We start from the raw sequence: 12,577 nt of genomic DNA on the forward strand, positions 1-12,577 counted from the left end.
GGTAACACTGCGCGGTATTCTCTTATCCCCGTGAATGCTTTCATTCTATACAATTCAGATCCGCATATCAAATGTTGCGGATTTTTCATTTAATGGATCGTCTGTCTGGTTGGTGGTTGATAAAATGTAAGTAAAAACTAATTTATTGCTTGATTTTGTTTGTAAAAAAAGATTATTAACATTTTTAGGGGAAGAACAACGAACAGAGACCAGTTTTCAACAATAATATCGGCAATGAAATTAAATCCAGATATTGCAAAAAATAATGCAAAAAGGCAACCCGAGGACTTACGTGAGTTTTGGAAAAATCTTAAGGAAAGACTGAACATCCTAGGCCCACCAATAAAAGATGTGACGGAGTGGAAGAAGGTAGATCTTAAAATATTTCAGACTTTTTTTTTAACAACAGAATTTTTCAGGTATGGAGCGACTACAAATCGCATTTGAAGAAAAAACTATCACAAAACAAACAAGAACAACGAGCCACGGGGGGTGGGCCAAACAAAACACATAAGTTTTCAGACGAAGAAGAGGAAGTTATTGCTTTGGTTGGTCTGAAGGAGGCGGTGGAAGGCATCTCTAATGTCAAGATATTTGGATGTCCACAAAATAAAATCAGAACAGAAGCAAAAGAAACATCAAAACGTCGACGAAGTGCTGAAGATGTGCTGGAACTCGATGAGAATGATGACACACGTAACAGTGAGAATCATGAGAATGATATTGGTGAGACCAAACAATTTTGTTTATACATACTTATATGTATATAATCAAATATTTCTTTTACTTAAATGCAATCCATAGATGTTCAAGACTTGGAAAATGCGCCCAAAAAATCAAAAAAACAGATGACTCCAGCCGAACTGTCCCTTGCGCAGTATGAGCTCATGAAATCTCAAGTTGAGATCCAAAGGGATTTGAGCAATGCTATTCAAAAGTCATTGAAATCTTCAGAAGAGAACTCCAAAAATATTCAATATAACACCAGAAGAATATACAAAGTCCTGGAGGATATAAAGAATCAGAACAATGAGCATAACATTAAAATGCAAGGAATCGCTGTTAATAAACTCCAATTAAAGGAGGAGCTTTTAATGTTGGAGCTTAAACATAATCAAGACAACCGATAAGCTTTATATTTTGGTTGTGACATTTTTTTTTGTGTTTAATAAGTTCATATACATACAACAGTTTTGAAGTGAAATCTGGATATCATCTGAAATGGCTGTTTTTTAATAACTTAAGAAAATATAAGACTGTTTTTTATTTTATATGTTTTTATAATGATTTTTTATGTTTTTATAATGATTGAAATGAATTTGTTACTTTTAAGTTTTCACAATAAAGCTTTTTTTTCAATAACTTATAGAGACATCATTAATTCGTTCCTTAAGCTTACTGCCTCAGAATAATACTGCAAGGGCTGTACGACATCATTTCCTTGCGTATCATTGGTCATATCTTCTCGGTTTTCTAAATCATCGGAAAGTAAGTCCTCGTCCAAAGATACTTGAAAATGTCTACATATATTGTGTAGAGCACAGCACACGTTTATAATTTGTGCTGCTTTTTGAGGTGAATACTGTAATACTCTGGACAAATCCAAACAACGAAATCTACTTTTCAATACACCAATAGTTCGCTCTATAATGTTTCGTCCTTTGCAGTGTTGTGTATTGAAATTGGATTGTTGGGAACCTGCTTCTACGTTTCGAAAAGGAGTAAGTAACCACGGAAATAAACCATACCCTCCATCACCTGAAAAAAAAGTGTTACAAAAGTGAACAATCTTACAATGTACATAAGTAGGTACATGTATTGTAAACAGAATTTACCTAAAAGTCTGATATTTCTTTCTCCATTATTAAACATATTTTCAAAATAAGAACTTCCTTCCGTATTGTTCCATACTAACGAGTCGTGACTACTTCCGGGATAACTTGCGTCAACGTAGGTAATCCATTGCTTATGATTGCATATCTGAAAGGAAATTTTTTGTCAAGGTAAAATTAAAAAAACATTTTATTGTACTTACCAGCATTGTATTAAGGCTGTGGTAGCCTTTTCTGTTGTAGAATAGATGTGGGTTTTGATAAGGTGTCTTCAGAGGAATGTGTGTACCGTCAACACACATAACAACTCCAGGCACACCACATTTTTGGTAAAACCAGAGCTTTGCTTCTAGTTTTTCTTCTGTTGTCATTTGTAGAGTAATCCATTTCGGACATAGATGGGCTTGTAATACGTCCAGTATCTCCTGCAAGACTTTGCTAAATGTGGACTGAGCGATCCCTACATTAAAATCTTGTCCAACGGCATGTTGCAGACTACCTTCGCCAAAAAATCTTAAACACGCTATCAATTTCTCTTTTCTTGAAAGTGAATCATTTCGCTGAGGAGGTGGAAGATTCGATTCAACAATATTCAATACGTACTGAAATGCTTTTTTACTCAAGCGAAAGTTTTTGACAAACCTACGGTTTTGAAATAATTAATTTTATCTAGTGAAAATTGAAAATGAATCAACTTACGTTTCATCCGGCAGTTCCATAACATCTTTTTTGGATTTTCTCACATTTCTGCGAAGTTCTCGGTTTGTTGATAGTCTTATTCCACTGTTTGGAAGTGGAAAAAAAAGTCCAATGCTATCCATAACTGTTTGTTTATATTTGCTATTGTATTGTAGTGTAATAACCAAAACAATTTATCCAATTTTCCAAAGATTTTAGTAAATAGAGATGAAATTGATTAAATAAATTTCAATTTGCAAAAAAACAAACTTCTTTGATTTTCTCATGAACAGCTGTTAGTTTGAATGTCAAATTGGTTTAGATAATGTAGTTCACCCGACGGATAGCAGAATGGAAACACAGGGCGAAAGGGAATCGAATGGGTGAATCGAATCTGCGGTTCACGGGAATAGCAGAATAGGGCTGAAAATCTATCGTATTTGTTTTTTAATTCCAAGTTTTGTTCATTTTGGTGGTATGTTTTTTCCAAGTTTAAAATTGCCACATTTTTTTGCCTTAAAGTGGTTGAAAGGTTTTCAGGTCTTTTTTTATGAGTTAACAATTTTCAACTACTTAAATTGATCTGTTTTAACTTCTTTTAATTATTCATTGGCTTCATAAGGCCAAAAGTTGAAAATAATGTTCGTTACAGTTTCAGATGCTTTAAGCTTTTAAATTAGGTTATTTTCAAAGACCTCTCATAAAAGAAACGTATAAGAAAAATGTTGTTAGTCAATACCGTGCAGTATTTATCTTTAAAGTGATCTCACCAGGTATCCAAAGCGGAGGTATGTTGTTTGTGTTTTAGTGCACTTGCAGTTTCATTTGTATAGTTTATGACTTTTGACTTCAGAAATAATCATACAAGAAGATAAAAAGACTGAAACTTAAAAGTCTTCTTATGAGTGAATAAAAAAATGTTTGATCTTAAGTAATTTTTGGACTTTAAGAAGACATAAAAGAATTGTAATTATATTTATTATCAGAAAGTTTGGAGACATTTTAGATTAATTGTTAATCCGGTTAGCATGGTCGCCAAAAGGAGAAGATCTTTCAAGCAAGAATTTTAACGTTTTTTTGTGTTTTAAACACTGCAACGAATCTTCAAGCTTATTATTAAAAATACAATAAAATGTACAAAATTTTGTTTTCATGAAGTATGGCTTTAAAACAACTATGTTCGGCCAGCTTCGTTGTAGCACATTTTGTCAAATCGATTTCCAATTTTATTGTCCAATTGAGGTCAAATCGCAGCTCCAAGGAAGCCAATTGACATTCCCAAGATGGCTAATTTAATGCGCAAAAGATTTTTTGAGTTATATCGTACTCAAAATGGTTATAACCTGGTTTGAATTGCTGATTCAATTTGGCCTAGTAATCGAATAATCCGGGATATATAAATATTTTATCCAAATTTATTTTGTTTCATAAAAATGTTGTATAGAAAAAGTTAAAATATTTAAAAGCTTGGCATATAAGCCAATTGAATTTGAAATATAAACATAAACAGAGAAATTTAGAGACAAAAATTAAAAAAATTACACAAATAAAAATCATAACAAATTGATGCATACAAAATTTTATTAAATTTAGTTTAAAAAAAAAAAATTATAAAAAGAAACAAAATCAATTTAAGTTATATTGAACCATTTTTGATATTTTAAAAGTTTTACTTATTTATGTTAATAAGCAGCTTGGACTGTTTTGCAAAGCCAGATGAGAAAGTCAAGAGATTCAATACAAAATGAAGAGAAAAAAAGAGAGGATAAAAGAGGGAAAATCATATTTTTCTATATCTCTTAAAAATTTGTGAACTAATTTCTTAACGCTTAACCTCAGAAATAAAGCGAAAAATTACTTTCCATCCACTCTATCCATTCTATAATGCTGAATGGATAGAAAGCATTTATTAAAGTGTAATCTATGTTTCCTGAAGAATCGGACACAAACGTATGAAGTGAAATTCATTTTCAGATTGGTACAGATTTTACAGAGAACAATTTGGATTAAGATCAATTCCGTGGGGTCTGTAATGAAGCTAAAGCGATTCCACTCGAGCTTTAAAGAAAAAATTGATATCATTAACGGTGAGCTCATCTCGAAAAAATTGTCACTCCCCGGACTGTAGTTTGGTTTCCTGTAAACTGTTCTTGAAACAGATTCTCTCGTTCGGTTAAGAAGCGAATGAAAAATTGTATCGTCTATAATAGTTTTAAGGTCGTGAAATTCGTTTCGGAATGAATTCATATCTTCGACGCATAAAGTCAATAGTTTGTTATGTTATGTTCTAATGCCAAATCACATGAGTCTCTAAAAGAAAAATATCTATTTCGGACAAAAATATCTCTTCATGTAGATTATTATTCAATCTTGGCAAAGCTTTGACATTACATAGTCCACACAAGCTTAAAGGTTAGTTATGCAGATTGGTGGCAGTCCCTATTCAATATCATAATTCGGAATATTGGAGGGAAATCTGAAAATTCGCGTAGAGAAATATCTATTTTAACAAATTCTTAGTATTCATTGATTACATTGTTGCATGGAAAACCTTATATTCAATCGACGGATCTTTAGATTGGTTTTTGAAAAACTTTACCACAAACATTTTATAGCCAATCCTGCTGGCTTTATTTTGTTTTTCAAATGAGGGCGAAAATTTAAGTTATGTGTCATGGTAAGACCCAGGTATTTAAACTCGGATACTACCTGCATATATGTCGGGTCCATCGAGATTTCAGTTACGATAAGTGCTCTCAATTCGATTCTGAGATATAAAGACCATTTTTTTCGACTTAAGTATATTTATCTTATCTTCCCATAAATCGCAAAATTGTTTAAGTTTATTGATTTGAAGTTGCATAGTCACTGGGATATCTGGTAAAATCATACTACCCTTAATATCATTCATATTATCATTATTCATATCAGAGGGAAAACCCCAAAAAACTTCGAATGCATCCTTGTGGAACTCCCATTTCTATTTTAAAGTACTTGGAAGACTTCTTGCAAAATGAATCAACTGTACTGTTATTTCTTAGAAGTTGCTAGTACATTCTCTACAAAACGTCTAGAAACAGTTGATAGGGCAAAGATTTAGTTGACTGTAAATAGGTTTGCTTTAAACACTGCTCTAAAGCAACTTATTTTATCATTCGTCTCAACCCAAGAGACACGTTTTAAATATATGACTTACATAGATATAAATCTTTCGCAAAGAACTGAGTTCACACCCTTTTTGAAAAATTGCAGAAATGGATGAGGCACGGAAAGTCATTGGAATAGTCTCGCCAAAAAACATTGCATTTATTAATAATAAAACTTGTTCTATGAATTTTCAACTGACTTTTTATGAAACTAAGCCCTGTTATCCTTCCGTTTTCTTAACGCGAAAAGTAGTTCCGCTACTGAGAATGGGGAATCCAGTTCCTCAATCTAGACGAAAGGTATAGCAAAACTTATATAAATTTGTTCAGGGTCCGAAAGAGTCTTTTAAAGTTATTGGCCGGCGCATCTATACCGACAGCAGAGACCGCTCACTTATGACTTCCACCTAAAATGTTAACATTTGACCAAAATGATCTAACGTCTCTTAAATGAATGAGATTTAACATTAAAAGCTATATTTTTAAAAAAGTTTGGTTATTGCGACTACATAAGTCTTTGTATGAATTACTTACCTGAAGATATAATAATCTCGAAGCCAAAGTAATGATTTCCTAAAAAGTCTTTCCAAAATCAACGATTTCTTTCTACTTTTCCCACAGTCTTGGCCATACCACCTAGATTTATAGTTTTTACCTCTACTAGAGCTCATGACAGCTGATTCTTTGATGGTGTTGAGAATCAATTCTGTTGACTCATCGACTGAATTTGGAATCAAGCTTTATTTCTGGATAAGGTTTCTTCTATATCCGGAATACTTGTTCGGAATTCTCATAAGGCTCTTACGTCAAATCTAGAGGAATTACTTTAGAAACAAGTTTTTAATAATTCCCAACTTGGTTACTTTTTTCTGCTGAGGTAAATAATACTGATTCTCTAACAACCCATGTTTCTAAAATAAATCACTAAGACACATTCTTTAACGATATTTCTTTGGTCAATTGCTTGGGCTACATCATTGATTGACACTAAAATCTCAAAGTAATTCGAGGAATGGTCGACTCTTCGTTTATTTGATAATAACCAAAACAATTTCCAAAAATTCAGACATGCGAAAACTGTAATACTACATTGCCTTATTTTCGTTTTGTTGTGAAAAATTACAGTTTTGCTACATTGTTAAACAGATATTAAAGTTAATGGGGGGTGATTGGCAATAAAAACAAATTTGATTGTGTTTGAAAAAATCCAACCATAACTCTTCTCTGCACGCAATAATAATTTTCTATTGTTCCCTTTTTTTGTTCATGTTGTAGATACCTATTTTAAAGTAGCTCAAGTCAACCAGAACGAATTCTCCAGCACCGAAGAAGACACATTCGTGCTCGTACAACATAGCAATTCGTTTTCTTTGTGTCGCGTCGTCAAGACCCTTTTTTCACGCCACAAAGTGTTACTTACAATTTTTTGGGTGTCAAAAAGATCTCGTAAAATACTTTTCATGACATTAATAAAACTACATGAATACAATAAACAAAATTCAAGAAAAGTGTTTTTGACACACGAGAATATTGTTCCACACAACTTTGTCCATTTAAAGTAGTTTCTTAAAGCGAGTGTTAAAAATATAAACAATGCAAACAATGAAAGACCAGACTAACTGACTGACTGATATAATGGTGGCTTGGCTGGTTTTGGTCTTGTTTGGATGGCGCAGCTGCGACGCGACGATGGCGGTGATGTGAAGGAAAAATAAGGTCATTTGCATCTTTTCGTGGCATGTCAAAGAAATCTTATAATACCGATGTAAAAAAATAGAAGATGTAGAAGATGGAACCATTACTACTTAAGGTGCTTATAAAGCACATTCATTCACACATAAATATTAATAGATGCATATAAAGATTTATTGATTGATGTTGAAGCCATTTCAACTCTTCAGATGTCAATAAGCTACTTTGTTAAACAGATTGGTTTTGAATGGAACGTTTATATGAACCGATATAAGTATAAAGTATATACAAAACTTAAGAGGCTTGTTGTTGATGTCTAACTGTCAGATAAACAACAAACGATTAGAAGATGCATTTCTATATATTACGTAAATATATATGAATTAGATTGACAGATGATGCACTTGAAGTTAGAGAGATCATAGAAATAACTGGATGCATTCTGTCATTCACATACATTTAACGTTTATGGGTTTTGTTGACAGGACTTGTATAGTGCTTATAAGGCCAGCGTTAGAAATGACCATCATAAAATAGGTGGTGTCAATCATTTTTATATGAAATGTTTACAATATCTAGAAGTTTGAAATTTGTTAGACATTTTGTTTTTTAATTCCATTAAGAAACTTGACATTTCGCAAGTGATAAAAAGTTCAGTCTTGCAGTGCAGACTAACCTTAGGAAATGTTAACTAAATCAATATATTGAAAAATTGTTTAACCTTTAGTTAGTTTTGGAAAAGAATTATTTTCTTAATAATGTTAAGTCAAATAAATCTTAACTTTGAGAGAAATCATGTTCCTCTCTAATAAATTTAACTATTCAGCAATTAGACTCGAAGTAATAAAATTTTGGAAAGATGGAATTGGATTCTGGTCTTATTACTCACAACAACATAATTTAATTGTACGCATTCGAAAGTGAAAATCTGCTCACACATTTAAGGCCGTGTGATATTTATTTAAATCGTGTCAACTTTAAAGAAATACGTGCTATGCATAAAAATAAATTTCAAATTCAAATCACGCATTTTGGTTTATAGTTCATTATGGATTTGTAAAAACATTTTTTATTCATCGTTTTGTCCCCGAAACTCAAAATATAAATAAGAACAGTGGCGGAAACAAAATAGCAATGTTTTAAATTTTTTTTATTATTCATTACATATCTGATTGAAAAACGTTCCCTTTTTTCGCAAAAATGAAGCACAGATTAAAATTTTGTCATATTAATAGTAGAACTTGTGGTAGTACCCGTGGTATGATGGTTAGTGCGTTGGACTGTCATGCTAGAATTCTTGGTTTCGATCACTGCCTATGCCATCTGGTCTTTTTTACGGGTACTGCCTCTTGGGAGGAATTGACAAATTCCCCAAGAGTAATTCTTGTCACAAAAAGTGCTTTCTCAAATTCGGTTTAAACTGTAGGTCCCCTCCATCCCTCACAACAATACTCGTACACAGGAATGGTTGAGAGTCGTAAGTCACCAGGCCCTCGTTCTCAAAGGGCTGTTGCGCTACCCAAATTATTTTAATAGTGGAACTTGCGGATTTTAATAAGCGAAACGATTTGGACCATTTTCTTTAAAGATTTATTAAATTTATTTTATTTAAGTAAAGAATGAACTATGCGTTAATATGAGCCAAGGACGCTCATTATCAAAATTTGGAAACGAAAGGCGTATTCTTGACATTTGAAAATAATCGGGTTTTTCAAAAAAGTTGACTTATAACGTATATATCATGTAAAGCAACAAAAGACATTTAAAACATGGTAAAGTCACGTTTGTCGTCCAAAAAACCAAAAGTTTAAATCCTTACTGCACGTTGAAGACGATAAAACACGGTGACCGCAACTTGGAGTCTTGAGCAGTTTTTTTTGTATTTGAACTAGTATCAATACAAGAAAACATGCCGTTAACTTGGCTATTTATGTACACACTGCCAATCAGTCAACAAACTTGGCTGCGAAAGAATCAAATACAAGTGTTTACTTGGCCACCACAAAATTTTGGAACTATGTTCACAAAGCCATAAAATAAAAAAAATACTATTACAACGACAATTCACTGACAAAATCATGTCCAAAAGGCTTAAGGCGTTTTTCTTTTAAAGTAGAGAGTACCCTAATATGTATGTCCTGAATTAATAAATAGATCAATCATTTTTTCCTTTAAATGTTTTATTCCAATAAGTTAAAAAAGAATTTTGTTAAAACTCTACTTTCTTACACATTTATAGTCTGAAAATAATGTGGATATGAGTGCTATTTAGTTTTCTACCACTGGCACTGTTGTTGTGAATTTTAAATGTACACCGCCTCTATTTTTTTTTTTTTTATTTTGAATATTTTTGCACAAATTTAATTCTTGAAAATCGTTGGAAAATTATTAAAAACACATTTCCTTAGTTAGTGCTGTGTAGCTCAATCAGTGCTTTTATTAAAAAGGACGTTTTTGCCAAAATATAGCCTGGCATGGTTTGTTTCACATTTAAAAACTTTTAAAACCAAAAGAAACAACATTTGTTTGAATTTCTATCTATTGAAAATTGATGAGACGCTTAGAGTTTACCAAGATCCGCAATACGACTTTGTCACTCTATTCATTTCGAGTATTGAATCTTAGTACGACCTTTCAAATTTCTTCAAGTCGATTTTGAACATGTTCGCAGATTATTTTAAGATTGCCTTAGAGAATTTTTCTTCTGACAGCACTTCTTCCCCTATTTCTTCTAATACACAAGAATACAGTCATCGTATATCAATCAATTGTACGGTTTCTGAGGGGTCTACAAGTGACAATATTCTATAGCTAAATTTAATCTTCCAGTCCTGATGAAATGCCACAATTTATGTTGAAACAATATGTTTCTTATGTTTGTAGTTCATTGTTGATTCTTTTCAACGAATCTCAGAAATATTATAAGTCCCCAGATTTGTGTTAATATTCATAAATGAGGCACGTTGATAAAAACGTCCTATGGTCCTATAGCGAAATTTTCTGCCTTTCCTAAATTGTTGGACTATTTCGTTATGTAGATTGGTCATATCTTAATGATAAGAGGAACCCTTCATGTCAATTTAAACTTGATTCTGGTGTACCTCAAGAGAGTCACCTTGGTCCATTGCTGTTTATTTTATTTATTAATCATTTTCCCTCTGTTTTTAATTATTTCATGTCATTATCTATGCAGATGATGTTAAAATGTTTCGAATTATTAACTCGTATCAAGGATTGCAAAGACTGCAATAAAAATCGTTTGATTTTAAATACCGGCAAATATAAAACAATCTGTCTTAAACGCAAACGTAATACAGGGTTTTTCAACAGCGACGCTACAAAAGTAAAGCGACATTGATAGCAAAAGACGCCATATTTCTTGCCGCTCTTTCTCTTCAGTAAGGTTTGTTATTTCATGATGGAAAGATTTATGAGCCAACAACGAGTCGAAATTGTTAAAATTTTAGTACCGAAATTAGGAGTTAGTGGCCTCAACGTTAAAAGCGCTACTTCCAATTTATGTGAGACAAAGAAGTTCCCATAATGTCGAAAATATTGCTGCCGCTGTTGCAGAAAGCCCAAATGTGTCTCACACCTCGTTCTCAAGCGTTGGGCGAATTTCGCGAAAAGATATTGGACTACATCCTTACAAGATTAAAATGAAGCAAGAACTGAAGCGGCTTGACCATCAGAAGCGTCGTATGTTGGACTGAGCAACAACTGGAAAATGATTGGAATAATCGTCTAAAAATCATCTTCAGCTATGACGCTCATTTCTGGTTGAATTGCTTCGTCAATAAACAAAATATGCAGTATTGGTTCAATCCACATGTACTCCAAGTGTCATCATTGCATCCCGAACAAATTACGGTTTGGTGTGGTTTATGGGCCGGCGGTGTCATTAGGCCGCACTTCTTCCGTAATGATCAGGACCGGCACGTTAATTGAACGTGAAATTGTAGCAGTATCGGCCGATTTATGTTTGAAAATTGTCGAAAATTGGGTTCAGCGTCTGGACTTCTGCAAGCGTGCCTTGATATCGAAAACCGTTTTCGTCTTATTTAAAAAAAAAACTTTTGTATCGCTCTTATTAAACACCCGATATAATAAATTATGATTTTATGTTAAATTCGTCAAGTTCAAGTCAGTGAAAAAGTTGTTATTAAAATTCTTTGTCAGCCCAATTCTTGAATAAAGCTTGCGTTCTATGGGCGACATACTTTTCGGTTCCTATTGATAGAATCGAAAGTATTCAACGTAGACTTTTAAGATGTTGTCCGTTTTTTTCTCTGGCCTGATAGACTTTTATTACCTGCATAAACTCAAAGGCCTTGATAAAACTCCCATCTGCTTATAGCTGATGTATTGAATTTAACTATTTTATGCCCATCTATTCTTTGTCGATTTTGTTACAATCTAAATCAGGTTAGGTTAGGAAAAATGTACTTCTTAGAACTAATTATAGCAGATCGAAATATTGAAGTAACAGTCCTCTTAATCAATTAATAAGTAAATTTAAAAAAATTCTCTATATTCATTGACTCTAAAAATGACAATTTCAAACATGCAAGCTTTTAAATTTACTTTTTTACTCTACTTACTATGTTAGTTTTCAGTTTAAATTTAAACTATTTTTTTGAACTTAACGTTAGCATTTAACAAAGTTTTTATTTCTCAAGGAAGTCAACAATAAAAAACGTTACTCTTCTGACTATTTAAGCAACATACCAGAATGATGTTATTACCTAATTTATTGCATGATACGATTTTCTTTTTCTTAAACTAAATATTTACATAAATTTTGCATTAGAAGCAACGGAATAACTTATTATGTGAATCAAGAGTTTCTGATGCTTGTAGAAATTTGCTGATGATGTAATTTAACTTCGTTCGACAAAACGATGTACATTTCTTTGTTTAAAAGAAAAATAATACTTCCCACGAATTGGATAATTATTTATACATTAACTTTTGATGTTGTGAGAGCTGAGAATTTTAATCCATCAAGTGCAAAATTTTTAATTTTTTTTTGGAACAAATCTTTTGCCAATTTTCTTACCTCCTCATAACAATCCATTTTAACAACCTATATGTTTATGAACCTTTCAAATAAAATTCACAAACGTACTTTTATAAAAATAAAGAAAACATATTTCATTTGAACCTTATAAATATTCTCAACACTTTAATACTCTCTCCCTCACAATGTTTTTCTTTTTTAACAGAATA

The 12,577-nt window shown here is 32.3% G+C and overlaps 1 protein-coding gene and 1 long non-coding RNA gene across 12 annotated transcripts in view; both read left to right on the forward strand.

Moving 5' to 3' along the window:
* Positions 1 to 12,577, forward strand: part of LOC129952583 (putative mediator of RNA polymerase II transcription subunit 26) — a 254,982-nt gene that overhangs the window by 71,730 nt on the left and 170,675 nt on the right. The gene's annotated exons all lie outside the window — the stretch shown is intronic.
* LOC129952586 (uncharacterized) lies at positions 83 to 2,779 on the forward strand. The gene is made up of 3 exons (XR_008782342.1): positions 83 to 126; positions 1,668 to 1,805; positions 2,381 to 2,779. It is a non-coding gene; the product is annotated as an uncharacterized LOC129952586 (long non-coding RNA).

The sequence above is a fragment of the Eupeodes corollae genome, chromosome 3, assembly GCF_945859685.1.
Source record: "Eupeodes corollae chromosome 3, idEupCoro1.1, whole genome shotgun sequence".
In the NCBI taxonomy this organism is placed as follows: Eukaryota; Metazoa; Arthropoda; class Insecta; order Diptera; family Syrphidae; genus Eupeodes; species Eupeodes corollae.